We start from the raw sequence: 24,084 nt of genomic DNA on the forward strand, positions 1-24,084 counted from the left end.
AGTGCAGAGTGGCTTGGTATTCTCTCTCTCCTTTTCTCTCTGCCACCCCCCATTATCTCTCTCCCTCTCTCTCTCTCTCAAAATAAATAAATAAATAAATAAATAAATAAATAAATAAATAAAACCAACAGATGCAAAAATGCAAAGTAGAGAACAATAAACAAGTCATAAATTCTTTGAAATACTATAAAAATAACGAACTACTCACAAAGCTGACCAGGAGACCAGGAGGAGAAAGACATGGCATAAAGTCAACAAAACAGACCACTAACTAGGGTCAGGTGTTGTTAGCATAATTAAGTAAGTAAGCAAATAAATAAATATGTTTAAAATTTAAAGGTGACTTAGAAAAAATTAAAATAGGATCTATACTTCTGAACCATCAAAATGGAAAAGAAAGAAAATTTGATCATTAACCAAACTTCAGAAAACAAAAAGAACAGAAACATGAGACTATAATAAATATAAAATCAAATAAGTTGGCAAATATAAATCAGTAATTTTCATGATACAGATTACTTCCCCATTTAAAAAACAGAGCTTATGAGAATAGATTTTAAATGTTATTTTAATAAGGAGAAAACTATTTAAAAAGGCCAAAAATATACTAAATGGAAAAGATGTACCAGAAAAAGATGTAAGCAGAAGGAAAGATGTAATAGTAATACTAATAGAGAACAAAATAAAATTTAAGATAAAATCTTAAATTATACAAAGATCTGTCCATCCGTCTACCTACCTATATATCCAACAATACATTATCACAATGTGTAGAGATACAAGGAGAAATCGACAAATCCATAATTATCATGTGAGACTTTAGTTTACCTTTTCAGAGTTAAATTTAAATATACAACATAAAAATTTAGGTTAAAAATAGTTTAAATAACTTCAGTAAAAAAAATTGCCATTTTAATTACATTATTCTTCCCAGAGAAAGATAAAGCATTAGATTACCAAAAAACACAAATAAATACAAGAAACATATAAGTTACCTTTGTCCTCCTCAAAAAGCAATCAAATTAGAATTATAATTAATAATTAGCTGACAATTTTGTTTGTAAAATAAGTATCAGCCCTGTAAGTAGCTTACATTACAAAGAAAATTCTGAGCTATTTAGAAAAGGATAATCATAAGAGCAGAACATATGAAACTTGGGGATGCCACCTAAACGATGCTTGCAGAAAAATTTAAAGACTAAAATGACAATCTTGGGAAATACTTCAGTCTTAAAATTAACTGTGAAACTAGTAAAAGTGAAAAAAAAAATTAAACTCAATAAATGTAGAAGGAAGGAAATATCTGTGATCTGAAATAAAAGAAGAAATGAATGAGATAAGGAACTAAAGCCAGGAGACATAACCAACAAAACCAAGACATATTTGGTAATATTTTATCATAAAAGAGAGATAAGACATGACTCACCCCTTATCCATGGACTATCTCTGAAGAGCCTGAAGATTAAGATTGGCTGCTTTACTAAGATGCTCCCTAAGATAGGTGAGTTGGGGAAGGGATAAATGTAGCCCTGTCTGAAAGGGTTATCACTCCATATGGGACTTAGCCTCAAAGACTCAAAACCTTCCCTGTGTTCCAAGCTCTGATGAATGGCATCTTCCATAAGTCGGGGCTCATGGCTTCTGCTCCAGCAATATTTTCACCTACTCTTGTCAGGTACATGCCCAGTGCCTACCTTCTGGTTGTTCTGACCTCATCATGTCACACCATTTCTAAGATAGTCCGTAGAGGAGTGTCTTTCAGTGCAGGGAAATCTTATTCCTAGAAGTGATGCCTCCAAAAGATACAGATGAATGTCAACGTAGCCAGACTTCTTTTCTTTACTTTTTTTTTTGGGGGGGGGGGGTGCAAGTGAGCAAAGGGCAGAAAAACAGTGTGTGTGTGTGTGTGTGTGTGTGCGTGCGCACGAGAGAGAGAGAGAGAGAGAAGTAGGGGTCACCCAGGGCTTGAGTTCACCCAAAGCAGAGTTCGTGCTCACCAGAAGTGGGACTCGTGCTCACCTGATGCGGAGCTTGTGCTTACCCGAAGTAGGGCATGAACTCACCCACAGTGGGGCTTGAGCTTACCCAAAGCAGGATTCGAACTCACAAACTGTGAGATCATGACCTGAGCAGAAGTCAGATGCTTAAACAAAGGAGCCACCCAGGAGCCCTAGACAGATTTCTGTGGAGGAAATACTTCAGACCTAATATTGTTTTCTACTTTGTATTACTATCTCGTATCGTGCCTGACACAGACACATGGATCTGCCTGAATGCCAACGATGGCAGAAGAATTCAGGAGAATTAAAACTTTACCAATACATAGGGTGACCTCCCCAAGTCTTCGTGTCTAGCCATGGTGAAGGCATGCTGCTAATATTAGACCAGTGATCTGCTTCACTGTGTACTGAGCACACAAATTGGTACTAAGTACCTCGTCTTGGAAGCTCAGTTATTTTTAGTAATGACAGCTTTCAGGAAGAGGGAATTATTTCAAATGGGTCTGAGACATCAACACACCCAGCAACCATAGCCTAAAGAAGTTGTGGGTATCAAATAACAACCAGTGAAAGGTGGAGAATGTTTTCAGAGGCTTACATTTTCTATCACAGGTAAAAATTCCTCTTCCTTACAGATTATTTCATAAATTCTATGGCGTTAAAGAGAGCTTGGTTGTTCTACAATCCCACTGAAGCTGAAAAATCTTGCCAGTCTTAGCAGAGGCATATACTTAAATTGAAGTTTCTAGAAACTACTTAAGGTCCCTTGCACAGTAGTTTCAACCAGCCACCAGGACTATTTCTTGGCATTCATATTATCCTATGAGTAGTCCTGGAAATGATGTAAGTTAGAACAAGATTGTGAATTATGAGCTAGAACCAAGAAATTCGTAAAGTCTATTCTAGAGCCAAAATCACTCAGCAATCTCAAGCATATAACTCTCCTGGGATACTGAACCCAGAATTCATCTCCAATTTCTCCATTTCCAGAAAGCATACTACCAGAATTGGCTTCATTGATATGCTGCATGCAGATGATTCATTTTGACTCCACACAGATCAACTGGACCACTGCTTGGGTCCTGAATGGCCTGACTCACTGGCATCTGAGTCTTCTCCTGGGGGCCTATGTTGTTTGCTGAGAGTAAAGTCATCAGATTACTCTTGATTCTCAGCATCCAAAATGAACTTTGACATTAAATATTCTACTGAACCATCAAGCAGAATACTGGAATTTTCTTGAAACTCACTCAGCTCTTTACCCTACGCTCAACTGTAAACCAAGTTTAGAGTGCTCTGTAGTGCAATTCTACAACAAAGTCCTCCACAGGCCCAGCCTCTCCTCCCTGCCTCTACCCTGTGGCTTTAACTGAAACTTGTCTCCTCCTAAAAAATACTGTTGCCCCTCATCTCTCAAGTGATGGTTGTTTTTATTCCCTTGATCCATATCCCTTGGGGAAGACAGTAGGTTAGGATATTCCTTACTCCCCTTTGCTGTTTCTGAATCATTACAGAGTCATCCTTTTCCTCAACTATCTTGTCTTATTAACTATAATAACATTCAACCATGTATCCTCTCTCATATTGTTTCTATACCTGGCATCATTTGCCCTCTGTCATTGGAGGATCTCACTCTGGCTCACAACCTTACTCTATTCTCAATCAATGCAGTTATTTTGGGTAAATTTACATTCATGTACATGTCTGATATATTACTTAGATTTTTTTCCTTATCCTCCTCATTTGCAGTGATGTTGTACTTCATCCATCTCAGCCACTCATACTCATGATCAGAGTCAGAAGCTTTTAAGTTTCTTGGAATAAAAGCTGTAAAAAATACTTTTTGTTTAATATATTGGTTTTTGGTAAAAGATTATTTACATTATCTTGTATTTTTTTAAGTCATTCCATTTTTCACTTAGAATAAATATAGAGTTGTGATCAGAGGCTTCAGTGAAGTGAGTGCTGATGCCCAGGTGTGACAAGTCGCTAATACCCAGAAGGGATGGGCATCTCTCTTTTTTCATAATGCATGTTTCTGTAAGGAAATGGCTTGCCAGACAGCCTATTAAGGTACCAGAATTAATGTAAATGTGTACAGGGATCTTTTGCGATAAAATGGGTTATGACTTGTTCCAAGTGTTTCAAAATCAAGGCTGTTAATTATGATCATACTTCACTGTAATAGAATGTGGACTTTTCCAAGTGTGATAATACTTGGATTTTCCTAAGTAATAAAGTAGTATAACTTGTATTTTCCTAAATAATAAAAAAGTAAACCCAACTAATGTCAAATACAGTATGCACAGTTATAATAGCTGTTTTTTACAATATAGTGTCATTTTATTTTTTTAATAATTTTTTTATTTATTTCTAGGAGAGAGAGAGAGAGAGACAGCGTGAGCAGGGAAGGGTCAGAGAGAGAGGGAGATACAGACTCTGAAACAGGCTCCAGGCTCTGAGCTGGCAGTGAGCACAGAGCCCAACGCGGGGCTCGAACCCAGAACCGCGAGATCATGACCTAAGCGAAAGTCGGACGCTTAACCGACTAAGCCACCCAGGCGCCCCTAGTGTCAACATTTTAAATTAAATATTTTATATTCAGAAAGCAACTTTACACGTGTGGGGTTTTATGTTAATTACCAACATCACAACAACAATATTTGCTATAGTTTTCATTGCAAAATTCCTATTAGATGATAGATCAAATAAACTTTTATGGATGGCATAAAGACAATTGTCATATGTACCATTGTGTATATAAAATAATATCTCAAAGACCACAAATCAATTATAAACAGAATTTTGGAATATAAACTATTTTTAAGTTGGAGGACCATCTGGATGCTCTTATTAAAACTGTGTTCCTAAGAGCAGGCACAGAGAATTATGTGGACAAATTATCCCATTGGTGAACCTGATAGACTGATTTCCAAATGTGTTCAAACTACTGATGCTCCAGACTTCAAAATAACTACACCCGAGTGAAACCTTTAATTGCCTTGGAGGAAACAGCTCTGAGTACTCTTTCTTTCAATGTTATGGAAAAAAGAGTCTTGTATCTTTTTTTTTTTTCTTTTGTTACCCTACCAAGAAACTTTAAGTGCAAAGTTATAAATATGGTAGCTTAACAAGGAGAACATTTTTGGAAAAAAACATACATTTTTAATTGGGATAATGGGCGTGGTATAGGTATCAAACTGTGTGCTCCTCCTCCTATTTTATGGAATTGTTTCTGGGAAGTTCCTGGTCAAGCGGGGGCAACTCTGACTAGAAACAGTGTGGCTTCCAACTAGCTTCCAACCAATTTAATGTGAAAATAAAGGACAAATGCCATGAAAGTGTTTTTCGAGAATGTACTACGAGACACCAAGAGGTATGTGTACTTTCTCCGCAGCCTTTGCCCCTTTCGCTGACTGTGCATTTACGTTAATGAGGAACTGGGGGACCGTAAAACTGTAAGACTGAATAAACAGGAGTTCCTGAGTCACCACATGGAAGAGAGCAGCCAGAAAACCATAAACAGCTTCAGACTGTTATGTGAGTGGGAAATACAATGGGTACTCAGAACATTCACTCTGAGCTATTTCTCTACAGATGCTGGATTTGTACTGACCAAGTGATTAGTCAGCCCCTCTGGCTAATGTGTGATGGCTGAGCCAGCTGAAGAATACTGTCGATGGCTATGTCAGAAAAATGAATTTACAATATCCTCAGGCGGATTGTAACGATCGACCTTGAGAACATCATTACCATGTTCTAACAAAGTGTCTAGTGTATCAAATATTATCCCAAGCCATGAAATTTATTCCTAGGTTCAGTGACCTCGCTCTTTGGTTAGGGAAAGAAAGAACCAAGTTAGGTTTTCTATTAAGTTTTCAAGGAAGAATCATTTCAGGCACTTTATATAGGTTTCAGTACCTGAGGAAGTTTATAGGAAAGTAAACCTATGTAACTCAGCACTTCCAAAAGGAAGTTGGACCATCAAATTAATCGTCTAAATTTCCAGAGTCAGCAGCTTAGTACCTGCGCCTGATGTACAGCTCTCTCTTCTGACCTCTTTCCCTCAGCTAGTCCACATCTGACACTGCCTCTAACCAACTTCCTTGTCACTGGAAACAACTATTGCCAATCACTGAATACCTTAAAAAAAAAAAAAAAAGAAAAGCTCCAGAATTATCATCAAGAAATCTTCTCTCAGGCAGTAAACTTTTTCCAAGTCTATAACTTAATTCTTTTTTTTACATTTATACTTTGTTTCTATTGTAAAGACTTCCCTCTGTATCCTCTTCAATTAAGTATTATTGCCCTCAGTTATTCACTCCTCTCTTCCCCATAATGATTACACAGCTTTGACTATTGTCATATGATTTTTGAACCACTCCTTGGGGAAGGATTTCCTTCTCCATCTCATCTTTATCAAAGTTCATCATGTGATATGTTTTAAATAATGAGTTAGGAACAGATACGATGTACCTCATGCCTGAGCAGAAGAAGCTTAAAGCATCATTGAGTGGTTGGTTCCTGCTCTTCTCTCCGCCAAGAGAATTGTACATTCCAGATGGAGCTGTCCTTCAGCAGTTCAACTATAAATCGCTGACAAGCAATGCGGGTGACAAATAAACCACTGTTGCTTTTTTTTTTTTTTTTTTTGAGTTGTTTATTACAGCAGCATACACTAGCAAAGCCTAACTAATATATTCTGGAGACTCAATCTGGTGCAATTGAAAGGTCATCCTATGAAGGAGGTCAGAAGGCCAAAGTTAAATGTGTGTAAATCATATCTGTCTTTTAACAGATATAACTCCGAGCCAGTAAATTAACTTCTATGAGTCTCTTTTCACACGTAAAACAGAAAAAATTATTCCTGACCTGATAAGCTAACAGGGTTGATTATGTATACTGTATAAAAAGCATACTGAAAATACTGAAATAACATACAATGGTTGAAAGTTAATATTATTCAGTACCGATATTCCCTCAAGTATTTCTGCATTCAGCTTTTCTGTCAAATATAAGGAGTTTAGGAACATCTGGCTTTCACAAAGGGTTAATCAGGGGCCGTAAGACTGAAACAATACAACCAAGCCAAAGAGATAATTAGAGGTAAAGATCAGGTCATCCTGCGGAAATCATGATCCAGTTGGGAACTCAGAAAACTCTAGTCAGGGTGCAGAAAGCACGCCTTACTAACTGGAACAAAACCAAAGAGAGTACTAGAAGGGAGGGAGTTCCCTCAAACCTAGGATAATATAAAAATTTATAATAGTGTTTATTACATGCCAGGCTCTTCTAAGCACTTCTAATGCCTTCTTGCTTTATATGAATTCTCACAGCTCTCTGAAGCAGGTACAATGTTTATAAACACTGCACAGATGAAGAAATGAGGTGCAGAGTGTTAGGACACTTGTCCAAGGTCATAGGGCTAATGAGGACACAGGTGGGATCCCTTTGACCAGATCAGTGGATTGTATGGCTCTAAAAAAGGAAAAGGAGCAAAGTTTCATAAATTCTATAAAACCATTGGATTCAAGGGAAAAACATAAAAGAAAATTGATAATCAAATAAGGTAAACTAACCCATCTCTTGCTAAGAAAAGTTGCTACCATCAATAGTTAAAATATCAGGAAAAATGAAAAATATTAACTTGTTCTTTATTGTTATCAAGACAGTAATCTCTCATTAGGAATACATTCTATTTAAAATGAAATCATCTTTGCTTTTCCTGCCTCCTCCCTCCCCACCCCTCTCTGTCTTCTCTGCACCTGGAGCAGCTGTCCGGCCACAGCCCCTCATCCCCTGAAAATGTCCCCCTGTGCAAAGTTAGTCTCTGCCCCCTTCTTGGTCAGGAGCCCCTCTCAGCTGCTGAGCCTATCACTGTCTGCAGCTTGGCGGCCCCACGCCCCCTGACCTCACTATTCCCAGCCGCAGTTTCCGAACCATTTCAAGGGCACAACAGAGCAGCCACGTGCACTGGCGCAAGGGCTGCCATGGTAGGGGTGGCTGGCTTTGGGCTGGACCCGGGACTGTGTTTGGGAGCCTCATCATTGGTTATGCCAGAAACCCCTCTCTCAGGCAGCAGCTCTTCTCCTACACCATTCTGGGCTTTGCCCTCCCGGAGGCCATGGGACTCTTCTGCCTGATGTTGGCCTTTCTCTTCCTCTTCCTCATGTGACAGAACTGTCTCCACTTCTAATAGGCCTTTCTCCAGTGTCTCATCTGCCCTGTATGCTCCTTTTCCCATACCTCCCCAGGCAGCTTGGGAATGTGGTTGGCTCAAGGTTTGAGAGAGGGAAGACAAATAAATACTGTATCAATAAGAAAAAACAAAATAAAATAAACAAAATCATATATGTGAACAAAGATTTATTTGCAAAGATGATTACTAATAATTATTTTTAAAAATGTTAAATAACATAACTCAATGACTAAAAAATAGAATGAACAGGTAAATAATGGCACAGCTATGGGAAACAATAATTTAAAGAATAATATGTTGAGACAGATCTGCATCTATGCTACCATCCCAAGACATTTATCTCTAAGACCAAGGTTAGAAAGAAATAAATCAAAACATTAGCCCTGACTATTCATGGGCAATGGAATCATGGGTAATATTTCTCTCTGGGTTTTTGGTCTAAGTTTTTAAAATGTTCCACACTGTGTATAAATTGTTTTTACAAACTAAACAACGGAGAAACTAAACAAAGGATATATGCCCTTCATTTTGCAGGTGCATGAATGTATATGTGTGTGTTTTATTAAAAACAACAAAGAGAATAACTAATGAAAGGATACAAATGAGATCACCTTTTAGTAGCTCCCTCTTGCCACTGAGGAAGTGGATGAGGTGAACTAAGTAAGCCATATCCCTTTTTAACCAGACAAATTTATAGAAATATTATTGTTTTGGGGCTTGCATGACTCTTCGAACATGACAATGAATAAAGCTAATTACCCTCATAGAGAATTACTCCTGTCTCTGAAATAGGGATTATCTTAATGAATTAGAAAGTAAAATCTTAAAACTCATAGTTGCTGTTTTTTTAATTTAGGAACATAATAATTGAATAACTCTTCAATATTTGTTTATGGACTATTATATGCTTATGGACAAATATATGCTTATGGACTATTTATTGTTGATTTTGCAACCCTTTTGAACACTAGTTTGCATTTATCAATGTATTTACACAAGGTCAAAAAGAAATTCTTTATAAACTTTATCTTACTTCAAAAAAACTATACATTATATGCATTCAGTCCATTGATAACTCAGTTCTACAATGTGCAGTTTTTAGTGAATTTTGTTGTGTCAAAAGACTGACAATTTCTTACCATAAATTTTCTTTTTATTTAAGGAAATTGTGATCTTGATAGGGAGCTAATTTCCCTTTTAGAAAGTTAACTCATTTTTAACAAAAACTTTCAGTTGTTACATTATATATGATAAATTGTTTTATATTATACTTAAATGAACATACATTTTACCTAATTAGAGTACTGCAAATATTAAGTATTTGGCCACAGACATTCAAAAGCACTTCTTAGATAATATCCATGTTTCTTAATCACATTTTAATAGCTGCATAATTTCAATCCTATTGACAACAAATAAAATTAATATCCTGGTGTTATATATTTAGATTTTTGCTTCTAATTTGGGACCATATTATCTAAAGTTACATTCCTCATCACTCCTTATCCATATTTCAAAGGCTGAACTTTTAGTCGCTCGTTTATCTCATGCTTACCACATAGTTTATTTTATTTTATTTTTATTTACTTTTTCCTGCTTACTACATATTTTCTACCTCCTCCACATCTTTATGGATATCTTTTGCTTAGGTATTTTTACTTTGAACATAACATTTCATTAGAATTACTACTAGAATGGATTTATTTAGACAAAAATATTTGTAGATCATATCAGTCAGGATTCAATCAGAGAAGCAGAACCAACTTCTAAGATTAGATAGAGAATAAGTAGATGATGGATAGACAGGTAAATGGATAGATGGTGATAAATAGATGATAATATCCTTGGATACCCTTTGTCCTTTATAATTCCATATCAATTTTCATACACACACACATACATGCACATGCACCTAGTGCAATTTTGATTGGGTTTGCATTAGTATATAGATCAATTTGCATATTTGATATCTTTGCAAAATTAAGTCTTGCCATTCAGGAATATTTTATATACTTCCATTCATTTGGGTCCTCTTATTAATATATTTCCATATTATTTAGTAGTTTTAGTATAGAGATCATGTGCTTATTTTGTCAGATTTATTTCTAGGTATTTGATATTTGTGTTATTAGAAATGATTTCTTTATAAAATTTCATTTTTATGTGTTCATTTTCTATATAGAAATACAATTAATTATATATGTTGATTTATATCCAGTGACCTTGTTAAATTTACTTATTAATTCTAACAACTTAGCTGTAGAGTCTTTTAGAATATCTATATTCACAATTCATGTCATCAGTAAATAATGAAAGTTTTTCCTTTTTTTAATGTTTATTTCTGAGAGAGAAACAGCGTGAGCAGGGGAGGGTCAGAGAGAGAGGGAGATACAGAATATGAAACAGGCTCCAGGCTCTGAGCTGGCTGTTAGCAAAGAGCCCGATGCAGGGCTCGAACCCACGAACCGTGAGATCATGACCTGAGCCGAAGTTGGACACTTAACCGACTGAGCCACCCAGGTGCCCTAAGTTTTTTTTCTTTTTGAAACCTTATGCCTTTTATTTGTCTGTCTTGGTGTCTTACACTGGATAAGAATACGAGCATGACACTGAGTAATAGGGATAATGGGTATCTTTGTTTTCCCCCCCAAATTCAGGAAGGAAATTTTCAATAATTCACCATTAAGCAGGATTTTTGCTGCATTTTAAACTATTTACTATCAGATTAATAAGGTTTTTTTCTTTTTAAAATTTTTTAAATGTTTATTTATTTTTGATAAAGAGACAGTGCAAGTAGGGGAAGAGTAGAGAGAGAGGGAGACACAGAATCTGAAGTAGGCTCCAGGCTCTGAGCTGTCAGCACAAAGCTCGATGCTGGGTTTGAACTGAAAATACCGTAAGATCATGATCCGAGCCACAGTTAGGTGCTTAGCCAACTAAGCCACCCGGACGTCCCCAAGAAAGTTTAAGCTCCTATTCTTAATTTGATAACAATGCTGTTAAGTTACAAGATATTGATTTTAATGAATTTTGATTAACTTAAGAATTGGCATTTTTACACTTTTTCTGTCTTCCTGTTTACAGAATTCATACTTTATTCAAATCTTGTTTTCAGTCTTTGAACAGAATCCTGTAATTTTCTTGTTAGAATTATTATTCTATATTATATTTTATTATAAATTATATTTTATTATATTATGTTTTCTTGCTAGGATTATTCTTGGAGTTGATTTGATTCCATTATAAATAGGGTATTTTTTTTTACCCATTACATTTCTACCTGGTAGGATAGAAGAAAGATGTTGATTTTTTTTGTTGTTGTTGCTATTTGTAATGTCATTATATTGTGCCCTAAAATTTCTTATTAATGTAAGAAGCATTTATTTGATGTCTTTTGATATCCTAGGGATATGGTAGCTGGAAAAAAGATACTTTTGCCTCTTCCTTGTCAAGCTAAGACTCTTAATTTTGTTTAATATCTAATTGCAGTAGCCTAAATTTCTGGACAAATTCTAGGTAAAACTGATGTAAATAAACATCCTTCTTTTGTTGATGATTTTAAAAAGAATCCCTCTGGAATCTCATCATTATGAATGATGCTAAATCTTTAAGATACATACACTTCATTATAAAATGGGAACATTTCTCTATTATTATTTTTCTCAAAGAAATTTTTCTTTTAAAAAATAACAGGTAGTGAGAGTTTCATGGTTTGTTTTTTGTTTGTTTTGTTTTGTTTGTTTGGCATGATCCACTGATAGGATCTTAAGACTTTTATTTTTTTTTTTTAGTTTTTTAACGTTTATTTATTTTTGAAAGACAGAGGTACACAGTGCACCACAGGGTATGGGCAGAGAGAGAGAGAGAGAGAGGGAGACACAGAATCCGAAACAGGCTCCAGGCTCTAAGTTGTCAGCACAGAGCCCGATGTGGGGCTCGAACCCACCATGACCATGGTGCCAAAGTGGAAATCATGACCTGAGCCGAAGTCAGATGCTTAACCGACTGAGCCACCCAGGTGCCCTAAGGCTTTTATGATTTGGCCAATTAATTAGATAACCTGGTATATTTACTATTTCTCAATTTGAAAGTGTTTTAATGTTCTGTTGAATTGCTGCTTTCAGTATTTTACTTACTTTTATATCTATATTCATAAGAATAGTTAGTGTAGCAGCTGTTAAGTAACATGTACATTCTTAATACCATATTGCCTTATAATAACCAAGGCATCTTAAGAATACTGTAAATTCTAAAAAATTAAAAACATTCAGTGTTTAAGGAAAGGACAGAAAAAGACAGAAAAGGACAGAAAAAAATATCACCAAACTAAAATGCATCTTAGAATTTAAAAATAATACATTTTCTTATCATAAATTCTCATTGTGTAAAACTGTACATGCAAAGGCAAGGCTTTTATAAAAACATCAAAGTTTGAGATACATATATTTGGTTTTGATACTTAATAAATTTCTTCCACTGAACACTCTTAAAACATATCAATGTGGAATATATTCCCAAGGAAAATCTGTCATTTCTAGACATACCAACTTTGGCAAATGATTTAATATCATCAAACTTCAATTTCCTCATCTATAAAACTGTTACAACAATACCATCTCTAATTGCCTCACTAGATAACCATGAAAATAAAATGAGATAATGCATGTGAAATTGTCTCATAAACCGTAAAGACCATAAAGTGCTGTAGGATATTTTGGATATGTGGTATTGACCATAAAATTTCAATATCTGCCCATGTCACATGCCTAAAATCAGAGACAACTGCTACAAACAGAATAAAAATGTTGAATAACAAGAAAGGAGACAAGGTACCATTTATGTAATATTGAGGATTTATCAGACAAATTATTTCTCTCTCTCCATTGTCGATATCAGTATCTAAATTTACACTGGTCCAATTCCGTGGCTTCTCAGTTTCTTGCATTCCTTACTCACAATAATTGTGCTCTTCATCCCATTTGTCTTAGTAATAATTTACATTTCCCCAACTCTCATCCTTACAGCATCCTAAGCTCTGACCACCGTCTGACTTTTTCAGCTTCTTCCTTCTGTACCAGTGCTAATCATTCTTCAACCTGATTCTTTCCAACACTATACCAATGTTTAAGTCCTCTCACATTTCTCTAGTCCTTTCTTTTTTGTCTTACATTGCACTGACTGCCATTAAAAACATTGCTTTGCAAACATCCTCCACTCCCTTATTCCTCTCTCCTGTCATTGCTCGTTCCAGAAAACTGAATCCTAAGCCTGTTTAAATAGAACTCACTGCCCTTCAAATGGGCCTCCTTCGATGCTATTAGATTGTCGTGAAATCACTGCCCTGCTCCTTAAGAACATGGCTAATTTACATCTCCTTCCTCAAAACTGCAATACCCACTCTTCTCACCTTTATCTGATAGCTAGTCCTTATTTCACTGAGAAAGCAGAAAAGACAGAGAACAGCCACATACTTCTAAACCACATTCGGAATCTACTGGCTTCTGTAATAATTATTTCTGTCTTTCTCTTGTTACGATCTAAGGCCAACTTACCATTTGTGAGCCAGATTCCATCTCTTTTGCCTGTTAAAGGACAGCACTTCTGATAATTTCCCCTTTCTAATTCCCAACCATTAAAAATATTTATTTTACCATTTTAGAGTGAAATTCAGTGAAATTGTTATCTCTATTTGCTGAATCCAAGTGCCTTTCTCCCAATCTCTGTTGAACCCATTCCAATCAGGCTCTATGAAAACTCCACTTTGTGTTTACCTCCATGTTGCCAAATCCAAATGACCATCGCTCAGTCCTTCTCTCTCAGCAACGTCGAACACATGTAATCAATCAGTATCAGTTGCTCTCCTAAGACAATTTGGAATATTCTATTTTCCACATTCCCAAGTGAAATGTCCTCCAACTAAACAGAATTTTCAAAGGAGCCATTCAAAACCTGTATACAATTTAATCCTTAGCTGACCCTTCATCTTCATCCTCAACAGACTTCCTGACCCACCGAAGGGATTACAACAACCACAGGTGTGACCCTATCCCAAATCTAAAAAACAAAATTTGGGTCACGGTGTAGATAACTGCAGCTCATTATCTGTTTATCAAATTTTCCTTTTTCCCAAGCCCTTTTATACAGACCTGAGGATCAGCCACCACAATTTTTATCTCAGGTACTTTAGCGCAAGCTCTGCCTCAACGATAATTGATAATTACTCTATCTGAAGGCCTCAATTTATAAAGTGTTTGCTTACTTAGTGCTTATGACGTAAATGTCACAGTTCAAGTACTTGATGGAGAAAAATATTAAATGAAGTGCACTTGTTTTGAAGATAATTTCATTTAACATCTCCAAAGCAGGGCATAATGAAGTTACTCTGTCATACAAAGTGATGGAGGCTTTAAATAAGCAACAGCTGGTTACCCCAATGATGGAGCAACAGCAGGGCAGCCCTTGGCAAGAAAGCTGAGGAAACTCAACCCAGGCAGTATGCTAATCGGCCTTCACGATGACGAAGGCTATTAGCTTAAGCTATTAGTTTAAATAGGAAGACACCTGGAAAAGCCATCAAACAAGTCCCTGTCACCCCTTGCATGCTGTTGAATGGCATTAATGTGTAGAAATATTAATGGTAAGTACTTATCTATCAGTCCTGTAGTCAAATGCCTTTTCTGTGTCCAGATAAATTTACAGTTGGGTCATTGTAGGTCGATGAGCACATTTCTTAGAAAGTGCTCTTTGTAAAATGTAACTACTATTTAAAGACCACATTTAATTCAAACAAGAAATTAAGTTTAGCTTGTTCATTAATTTAACATTAGCATAGTGGCTGAGAAAAAGTCATGATCCCTATAACAAGTCAGTATGATTGGTATTCTCTTAAAAACTCCTGAACAGATTTTCATGAAATCAAATTTGCAATAATGACCTTAAAATGTCAGAGTTGGCCTTTGTAAAATAAATGTGTTATTAAAAATATCAGTTGGTTGGGGCGGCTGGGTGGCTAAGTCGGTTAAGCGTCCGACTTTCGCTTAGATCATGATCTCGTGGTTCGTGGGTTCAAGCCCCGCGTCCGGCTCTGTGCTGACTGCCAGCTCAGAGCCTGGAGCCTGTTTCAGAGTCTGTCACTCCCTCTCTCTCTGACCCTCCCCTGCTCACGCTGTCTCTCTCTCTCTCTCTCCTAGAAATAAAAAATAAATAAATAAATAAATAAATAAATAAAATATCAGTTGGTTAAGCATCCCACTTAGTTGGTTAAGCATCCGACTTAGGCTCAGGTCATGACCTCACAGTTTGTGAGTTTGAGCCACACGTCAGGCTCTATGCTGATGCCTCAGAGCCTAGAGCCTGCTTCAGGTTCTTTCTCTCTCTGTCTCCCTCTCTCTCTGTCTCTCCCCTGCTCATGCTCTGTCTCTCCCTCTCTCTCTCTCTCTCAAAAATAAATAAACATTAAATTTTTTTTTTAATTTTAAAAATTAAATAATTGCTTCCTTCTTTGGAAAGCTGAGTAAAGTTGTGTTTGCATGAATATATTGTTAAAGGTTTATTTACAAAACTTAGTTACTTAACCTACATGTCAACAAGGAGAAAAAGAAAGTTTGATTTATATACTTTGTTTCTCAAAATCGTTCTTAAGTCGTATTGTTGACCTTCTTGACTTAAAACCATTTTGAAGTGTTACCAGATTAACTCTCCTAATTTAAGCATTTTATTATATCATTTTAAAGCCATAATTTATTTTCATTTAGTAAGCATTATTAAGCAAGAAAATTTAAAGCAAGCATTTTTAAGTGACAGCCATGTATTAGCCACAGATGTGTGTCCTCAAGAACTTTATTAATCACAAGAGAAAACAGGTACAGAAGCAAAAATGTCATAGTAATATGCTAAATGCTAAAATTGAGATATAGAAGCACAAAGAAATAGCACAGAGCCCTGATTGGGAGTTAAGTTACATTTTCCTGAAGGAGATGTGCCCAAAATAGATCTTGATAGACAAGTTAAATATAGGAAGGGGGGAAAATGAAGAGTTTTCCAGGCAAGGGGAAGAAGAGGAGCAAAGGCACGAGGGTGTGTAATAGCATAGCAGGGTTTGCCCTTGATCTCCGTAAGTGATCGTAATACACGAAATGGTTAGTGGTGCCTGGGGAAGAAAGCTAAGGGATTTTCATCGGGGCTTTTATATGAAACGTTGAATGTTAAAGAGCTTAGTCTTTAAGGAGATTTAAAAAGGAATTAAAACCACAACTCTCTACTGAAGTATAAAGGCTGGGTGTAAGAAGACAAAACTGAAGTTTCAAAAATCTCTCATGGTTACCTTTCTGCCAAAGCAGCAATTCTCAACCCTTTTGGACTCAAGATTTCAAACTCTTACAAATTATTGAGAGTACCTAAGTGCTTTTGTTTATGTGACTTCTATCTGTCAATATTTACAGTATTTGAAATTAGAAATTTAAAAGAATATGTATGTATGAAGTTTTTAAAAAATGCTTAGCCCATTATGTTTCAAAAGTAAACACACTTTTAAAATATGTATTCAAAATATAATAAATAAATACACAAATAAATTTATTTATTTGTGTATTTATTTAAAACCATTGAGCAGTGGCATTTTGTTTTCTTTTGTTTTCCATTTTTGCAAATAGCTTTAATTCCTGGCTTATTAGAAGACAACTGGATTCTATTTTCTTCTATATGCTGTCTATGGTTCTATGTTGTTTCATTTAAAGTATATAAAGAGAAATCAGTCTCACATAGATAATATAGTTGGAAAATGGAGGAGTATTTTAATAACCTTTACAGATAATTATTGATATTCTTCTTTGATATTACCCTATTACTCAACCATAGTAGTTTCTTAAAGGCCACTTGTAATGCAGAATCTGAAACAATGTCAATAAACTTTCCATATACTATTATATTAAAATCCATTGGTCTATTTTGCACTTTGAATGGATCTCATCCCTGTATGATTTTGTAAAATTGTGTACTTATTATTGGGTAAAAAATTTGTTCGCCAAGCTATACTACTCTTTCATTTTGACACATTTCATTATACATTAAAAATTACGTTTGTTAACATCACCATTTATTTCATCAGAAAATTCTTTATGAATTGAAAAGCTATCAAGCTCACTGCGGTAGTACATGTTTTCCAAAATTCTCCTTTTTGCTTGAAAGCTCAAATGTTATCATTGGCAACAAATGCTGTCAGTCATTTTAAGTGACAAGCCTACTCCATTCATTTTCAAGGAAATATCTGCCATATACCCAAGTTTGAATAACCATAATTTATCTGTCAGCCATTTTTTCCAAGGAAAAATGGCAGTCCATGAAAAAGCAGCTAGTTCTGCTTACAATCCAATCTCATAAGAATTTTATCTTGAGACAAGCATCCAACTTTGGAAGTTTAGAAGTGCTTCTTTTTTTGTCATGTAGAAATCTGGTAAGTCAAGATTTAATGAAATTAGGAATTCTGACTGCTTCATCAATAGCAATCGACTGAGGTTGTTTTGTCCCTCCCTAAATGTGAGTGCATGGTGGCGAAGAATATAATGACTGATAGCACAGTTTTGGTGTCAGAGCCTTGATTCATGTTAAGGAATGAACACTTTTACCCACAAGTGCTTTTGCATCAATAGTGCAAAGGTCAACCCAGTGAAAAAGACAAAGGATATTTTAGTATTATTATAAGAATAGTTTTTACTTCACAGATACGTAAAATATTTTGGGGGATCCCTAGGTGTCCTCAGGCCACACTTGGAAAAATGTTCTGCCAAAGCCTCATGTGGGAGTCTGGTTCCGCTCTACCATTGAATTAAACCAATTTTATCACTTTTGAAAAATAACCCTTTTTCTCACTTCTTAATTCCATGTCCTTTCCCAGTCTTCATCATATGTAAACCTTTCCACCTTTCAACATCTAGTCTAATCCATTTCCATTCCACATTTCTTAACATATTTCTATATTATTGGATTAGACAAATTGTATGCTGGGATTAATTTTATGTATCAACTTGACTGGCTAAGGGATGATCAGATAGCTGGCAAAACATTATTTTGGGGTGTGTCTGTGAGTGTGCATCTGGGAGAGATTGGCATTTGAATCGGCATACCATGTAAAGAAGATGCCCCTCACCAATGTGGGTGGGCATGATAGAATATATTTAGGGCCTGAATAGAATGAAAAGCCAGAGGAACTACGAGTTCTACATCTTTGCTCAAGCTGGGACATCTATCTCCTCTTGCCCTTGGACATCACTGCTCCTGATTCTTGGGCCTAAGAATTTAGACCAGGACTTATTCCACCCTGTCCTCCCAAACCCCCAATTCTTGGCTTATACTCAGGCTTATGCCAGTGCCCCCCTCCGCCCCCCATTCTTTGGATTGGAACTGACCTTTCTGGTTCTCCAGCTTATAGATAGAAGATCACGGGACTTCTCAGTCTCCATAATTGGGTTAGGTAATTCCTATAATAAATCCCTTCATGTATCTATATGTCTAGATCTCATTCTAGACACTTTATTACTCCTCCTACTTTATTATAGTACTCAGCCTAGAGTTGAGCATATAATAAATAATGATATTAATAATATTTTGAATTCTATAAGTCAATATTTTAGAGTAGATCACAAATACATATATGCCTCTATGTATGTAAATGTATTTATGCAAAAAAATATAAATTATTTTTGAAATAATTGTTCTTTGGGTAATCAAGAAATATCAAAGATGTACTTAGCAAATATGGAATATCAGTTTATAAAGTGATGTGCAGCATATAGCATACAAATATTATGATAACATAGCTATGAATGGTAGAAAGAAAACTTTGCTGGGAGATAGAAAATCTACATTTAAGAGTCTACACAGAATGGACTGAGGAAATCATACGGACTTAGAAAGCCACAAAACTTTGGTTCCAGTATCTTTAACAACAAAACACGTCCCTTTACTCTGATATTTAAATGAGAAATTTTATAAGAATTTTTATAAGGATATTTATAAGAATGCTACTATAAGCAAAATAGCATTCAAATTCAATCTTTTGATGTTAACTATTATCCTGAGACTTCCACATTAATTGCAAATTAGTATCAGGTATAAGATGACTAGATGCACAGTGTGACCATTAGGAAGACTTGACACATCAATGAGATATCTTTGAGTGTTCAATCCAAAAGTAGCTGAGGTACACAATACTCTAGTTCGAAGGCAACTTGAATATTCGTTAAGAAATACATGTGCACAGGGCGCCTGGGTGGCTTAGTCGGTTAAGCGTCCGACTTTCGCTTAGGTCATGATCTCGTGGTTCGTGGGTTTGAGCCCCGTGTCGGGCTCTGTGCTGACTGCCAGCTCAGAGCCTGGAGCCTATTTCAGAGTTTGTATCTCCCCCTCTCTCTGACCCTCCCCTGCTCACGCTGTCTCTCTCTCTCTCTCCTAGAAATAAATAAAAATATTAAAAAAACAAAAAAAGAAATACATGTGCACGCATCTCACACATAACCTGTATAAAGCAGATAGCTTTTATGGTCCAGTGGTAGCAGTGTAACTTTGAAAGCTTTCAGGAATGACAAGGCTCTGAAGAGATAATGCAGATTTATATAGAGCACCACATAACAAAGATATCATAAAAATCATCATATTTATCTTTTCTCCTTTAAGGTTTAACCCTCATCCTCTGCAACCCTCAGCTCTCTCTAAAAATATTCTGTGTCCACTTTCTCAAAAGAAACTTGTACTCAAATTCCCTAAAGTGACCACCCTTTCAGTTCAGCCAGGTCCCTGCTAAGAGCATTTTCTCCCATTCTGACTACTGTCCTTTTGAAGATGACAGCAGGATTCTGTTGAATAAAGTCTTCCATCTTGTACATAAAATCTTGGAAAGTCAAGGGTGTCTCGGTGGCTCAGTTGGTTGGGCGTCCGACTTTGGCTCAGGTCATGATCTCATAGTTCATGAGTTTGAGCCCTGCATTGGTCTGTGTGCTGACAGCTCAGAGCCTGGAACCTGCTTCGGATTCTGTGTCTCCCTCTCTTTCTGCCCCTCCTCTGCTCTCTCTCAAAAATAAATAAACATTAAAAAATTTTTTAAACAGTGGAAAGTCAAGCCTTAGAGAGTTTTTGCAGTCATAAACACACTCCCAGACCAAAAAAAGAAAAAAGGATAAGCATGTGACAGTTCTTAAAATGAAGTTGGGGGGAAGAAAAGATCCTTAGAGAATATGAACTATGCCAGGGGACAAATGCTCTGGCCTTTCTTTTATGCAAATGGATAAGTAGGAGAGGTAGTTTGCACTTTCAGAGGTCTTAGTGGGAATGGGTCCTCATGGACTCTACACATACTCTACCTCGCTCACTTGCCTGCCTCAATCACCATGTCCCTTCATTCCTATTCTCCCTGGTATTTCTTCTCAAATAAACTGCCTGCAGTCAAGTCTTGGTCTCAGGTTCTGCTCTCAGGGAAATCTACACTCTGACAATCACCATCTTTTATGAAACATGCACTACATTCCAGAATCTTCATACAGATGACATCTAACCCTGGAGGAATGCTCATAGAGTCCTCATTTTTAAGATAAGGAAATGATGTTTTAGAAAGATTAACATGCCCAAAGCCGCATAGCTAATGTATAATCAGACTAGGATGTGAGTACCTTTGGACCATTCAAATCCAAAGTTATACTGTTTATTTTATTCAACACCAATTTTGTTAGTAGTCACAAACATAAATTGAATAATTCCTCTATGCAACACCCTTGGAAATAATACTTCAAATGATTAAGATTAAGGATATATATTTTTTAAATCTATGTTTATCCTATCCACTGTGAGATCTGAGGTTGGAAGTTTCTAACCAGATTAGTTAATCTTGAGGGTTCAAAAGTAAGTGTTGCTCTATAAGTACTAGTACCATTTTATGCATTTCCCAAAATTATATACCATTTCAAAGAAACATAATTTCCCTCTCCATAGACCCTAGACAATTTTCTCAATGTAGTCCATCTTTTTGTTTTATTTTACTGAAACTTAATTCAGCACTATTATAAATGTTCAAAAAGAAACAAGTCTTAACATAGTGCATTTCTATTATCTTCATTTTACAGGCAAGCACAATGGAATGAATATTGGTGTTTGTCATTTAAATTTTCATAAATACTTTATGTGCTTTTTAAAGAAGCTTCAGTTTAGGAAAGGGATTGCTCACAAATTTAGAAAACTTGCAGTTTATAAGTATGTAAATGTAAATGTACAGAACTTATAACTTTTACAAAGTTTCACACTGTTAGAAGTAATGGGGCATCATACAAACAAGAGTCAACTGGAAATGAAGAATATGTGAACTAATATTATTATTACTTTCCTGCAGAGTCCATGAGCATTTGGTCAATTTATTTTATGTATCCTTAGCTACAAATGTCTTATTTGTAGAATAAGGTTAACAATCAGAAGGACCATTGAAAGAATAAAATAAGATAATGGTTGGTAATAACCTCAGAAATATAAGAAGATAATAAATCAGTGGAAATGAAAAGATTCTGTTTGCAGTCTAGCCTCCAGTAAATTTCAGAATATTTTAATCATGTGTACAGATTATATATGTTTCCACAAGACCCACTTCCTTGTTTGTTTGTCTTTTTGCACTGATGTCTAAATACAGAAGTTCGGGGCACATGGGTGGCTTAGTCGGTTGAGTGTCTGACTTCAGCTCAGGTCATGATCTCAAGATTCATGAGTTCAAGCCCCACATCAGGCCTGCTGCTGTCAGTGCATAGCAGGCTTTGAATCCTCTGACCCCCTCTCTCTGTCCCTCATGAGCTTTCATCAAAAAAAAAATTTTAATAAATAATAAATAAATAAATAGGTTGACTTCAGAGATGAGTAATAAAACAAACTAGTTTTTCTTTCATTGTATCATATTAATTATGCCAGATCTCCACAAGCCTTAAAAATACAATAATTGCAAATTAACATTTATAAGGTACTTTTTTTGTGCCAGGAACAATACTAAACCTTTACATTCATTATCTTCTTTTAGTTTAATCCTAACACAACCAACAAGTCAGGTCTTGTTATTCATATTTTATACATGGTGAAATTTGAGCTACAAAGGGGATAGCTGACTTGCAGAAAGCAAACGTCACACGGCGAATCTTACAGCCAGCCTCCAACCCAGGTTCCCCATCTCCTGAAGCTTTGCTCTTGCTACGTCATCTCACGCCAGCTCTTTATTAATATGGTTTGGTCTTAGCAACTTTATGTTAATTTTCTATAACTAAATAAAATTATTTTCATAAACATTAGATTTAACCAATATTGAACTTAGGAAGTTTTATGATAGGGCAATCATTGATTTTATAGATCAAGATGTAGACAGGCTTATAGATAGGTATACTTTATATATAAATCTTAAAACTGAGTAATTCCGACAGGTGGACCTCCTTTCCTTGGCAAAGCTGACATACAAACTGGAATTCTGAATATCTGTTAAGTCAAAATAGAAACAATCCAAAATCACAAATGAATGATTTTAATGATAAATCCATTTGAATAGTGCCTGAAATACTTCTTAACATCCATTAAGATATTTTTGCTAGGATAAATGGAAAGTTTGTCTGAAAAGGCACCAGTCTGTATGAGAAGAAGGAAGAATTCGGAAGTTCTATTTGCTAACTGATTTGCTGGAGAAGGTTGTTAAGGGTTTTTGTTTGTTTGTTTTCTTTTTATTAGAAAGTGGATAAGATATTTTCACCTAATAAAATTGTTCTATGATAAAATCCACTCTCTTCCCCAAGAAAAAGGGGGTTAAAAAGCATATGACTTTAAGAAACCAGAGGCTATGTTACAAAATGCACCAGTAAGACTAACACCAGGAGAGACTGGGGGCCATATCCCAGGTATAAAACACAGAAGATCTGACATATGGCGATAGGCCAGAGCTGAAGCAGAGGGGCAGTGAGGGGCACAGAGGAGAGCAGTGACCATAAGACTGAAGCGACACTGGCTCAGAGACATTGAGTGAAGTTTCTCCCAGGCAAGGAAAAGAGTAGCATGTACCAACAAAATTAACAGGGATGTGCTAAGAGCGTAATGATCATCTTTCTCTGAAGAACAGATTTTACCAGAAGGTGGTTCTGAGCGGTTTAAAAAAGTCCCACAGCAGCCTCTGTGTGGGGAGAAAATGAACAGATACGTGCATTAGCACAGGTTTATAGCTGTGCTCCTTTTTAAATTTTAATTTTTTTAATTATTTCTCTTTTGTAATTAAAGTATAATTAACATACAGTGTTATATTAGTTTCAGATATAGAATATGATTCAACAATTCTATACATTGCTCAGTGCTCATCAAGATAAATGTATTCTTAATCCCCTTTACATATTTCACTCTTCCCCCCACACTTCTTGCTGGTAACCATCAGTTTGTTCTCTATATTTAAGTCTTTTTTCACCTTTTTTTCTTTGTTTTGTATCTTAAATTCCACATATGAATGAAATCATATGGTAATTGCTTTTGTCTGACTGACTTATTTCACTTAGCATCATAGCCTCTAAGTCCATTCATCCTTGTAGATGCAAATAGCAAGAGCTTATTCTTTTTTATGGCTAACTAATATTCCATTGTATATATACACAATTGTATATTGAAATATTAAGCCATACACACACACACACACACACACACACACACACATATGCATATATATATCCATTCATCTATCAATGGACATTTAGGTTGCTTCCATATCTTGGGTGTTGTAAGTAATGCTGCAATAAACAGAGGTGCATATATATATATATTTTTTTAATTTAAATTCTAGTTCATTAGCATATAGTGTAGCCTTAGCTTCAGGAGCAGAACCCAGTGATTCATCACTTACAT

General features: G+C 35.8%; 1 protein-coding gene and 1 pseudogene across 2 annotated transcripts in view; one reads left to right on the forward strand and one right to left on the reverse strand.

Annotated features, from left to right (window-relative positions):
• GRM8 (glutamate metabotropic receptor 8) overlaps window positions 1–24,084 on the reverse strand; it is a 747,950-nt gene that overhangs the window by 20,803 nt on the left and 703,063 nt on the right. The window lies entirely within an intron of this gene.
• Window positions 7,712–8,175, forward strand: LOC120239310 (annotated as a pseudogene).

Source organism: Hyaena hyaena, unplaced genomic scaffold (assembly GCF_003009895.1).
Source record: "Hyaena hyaena isolate Hyena2069 unplaced genomic scaffold, ASM300989v1 scaffold_8, whole genome shotgun sequence".
In the NCBI taxonomy this organism is placed as follows: domain Eukaryota; kingdom Metazoa; phylum Chordata; class Mammalia; order Carnivora; family Hyaenidae; genus Hyaena; species Hyaena hyaena.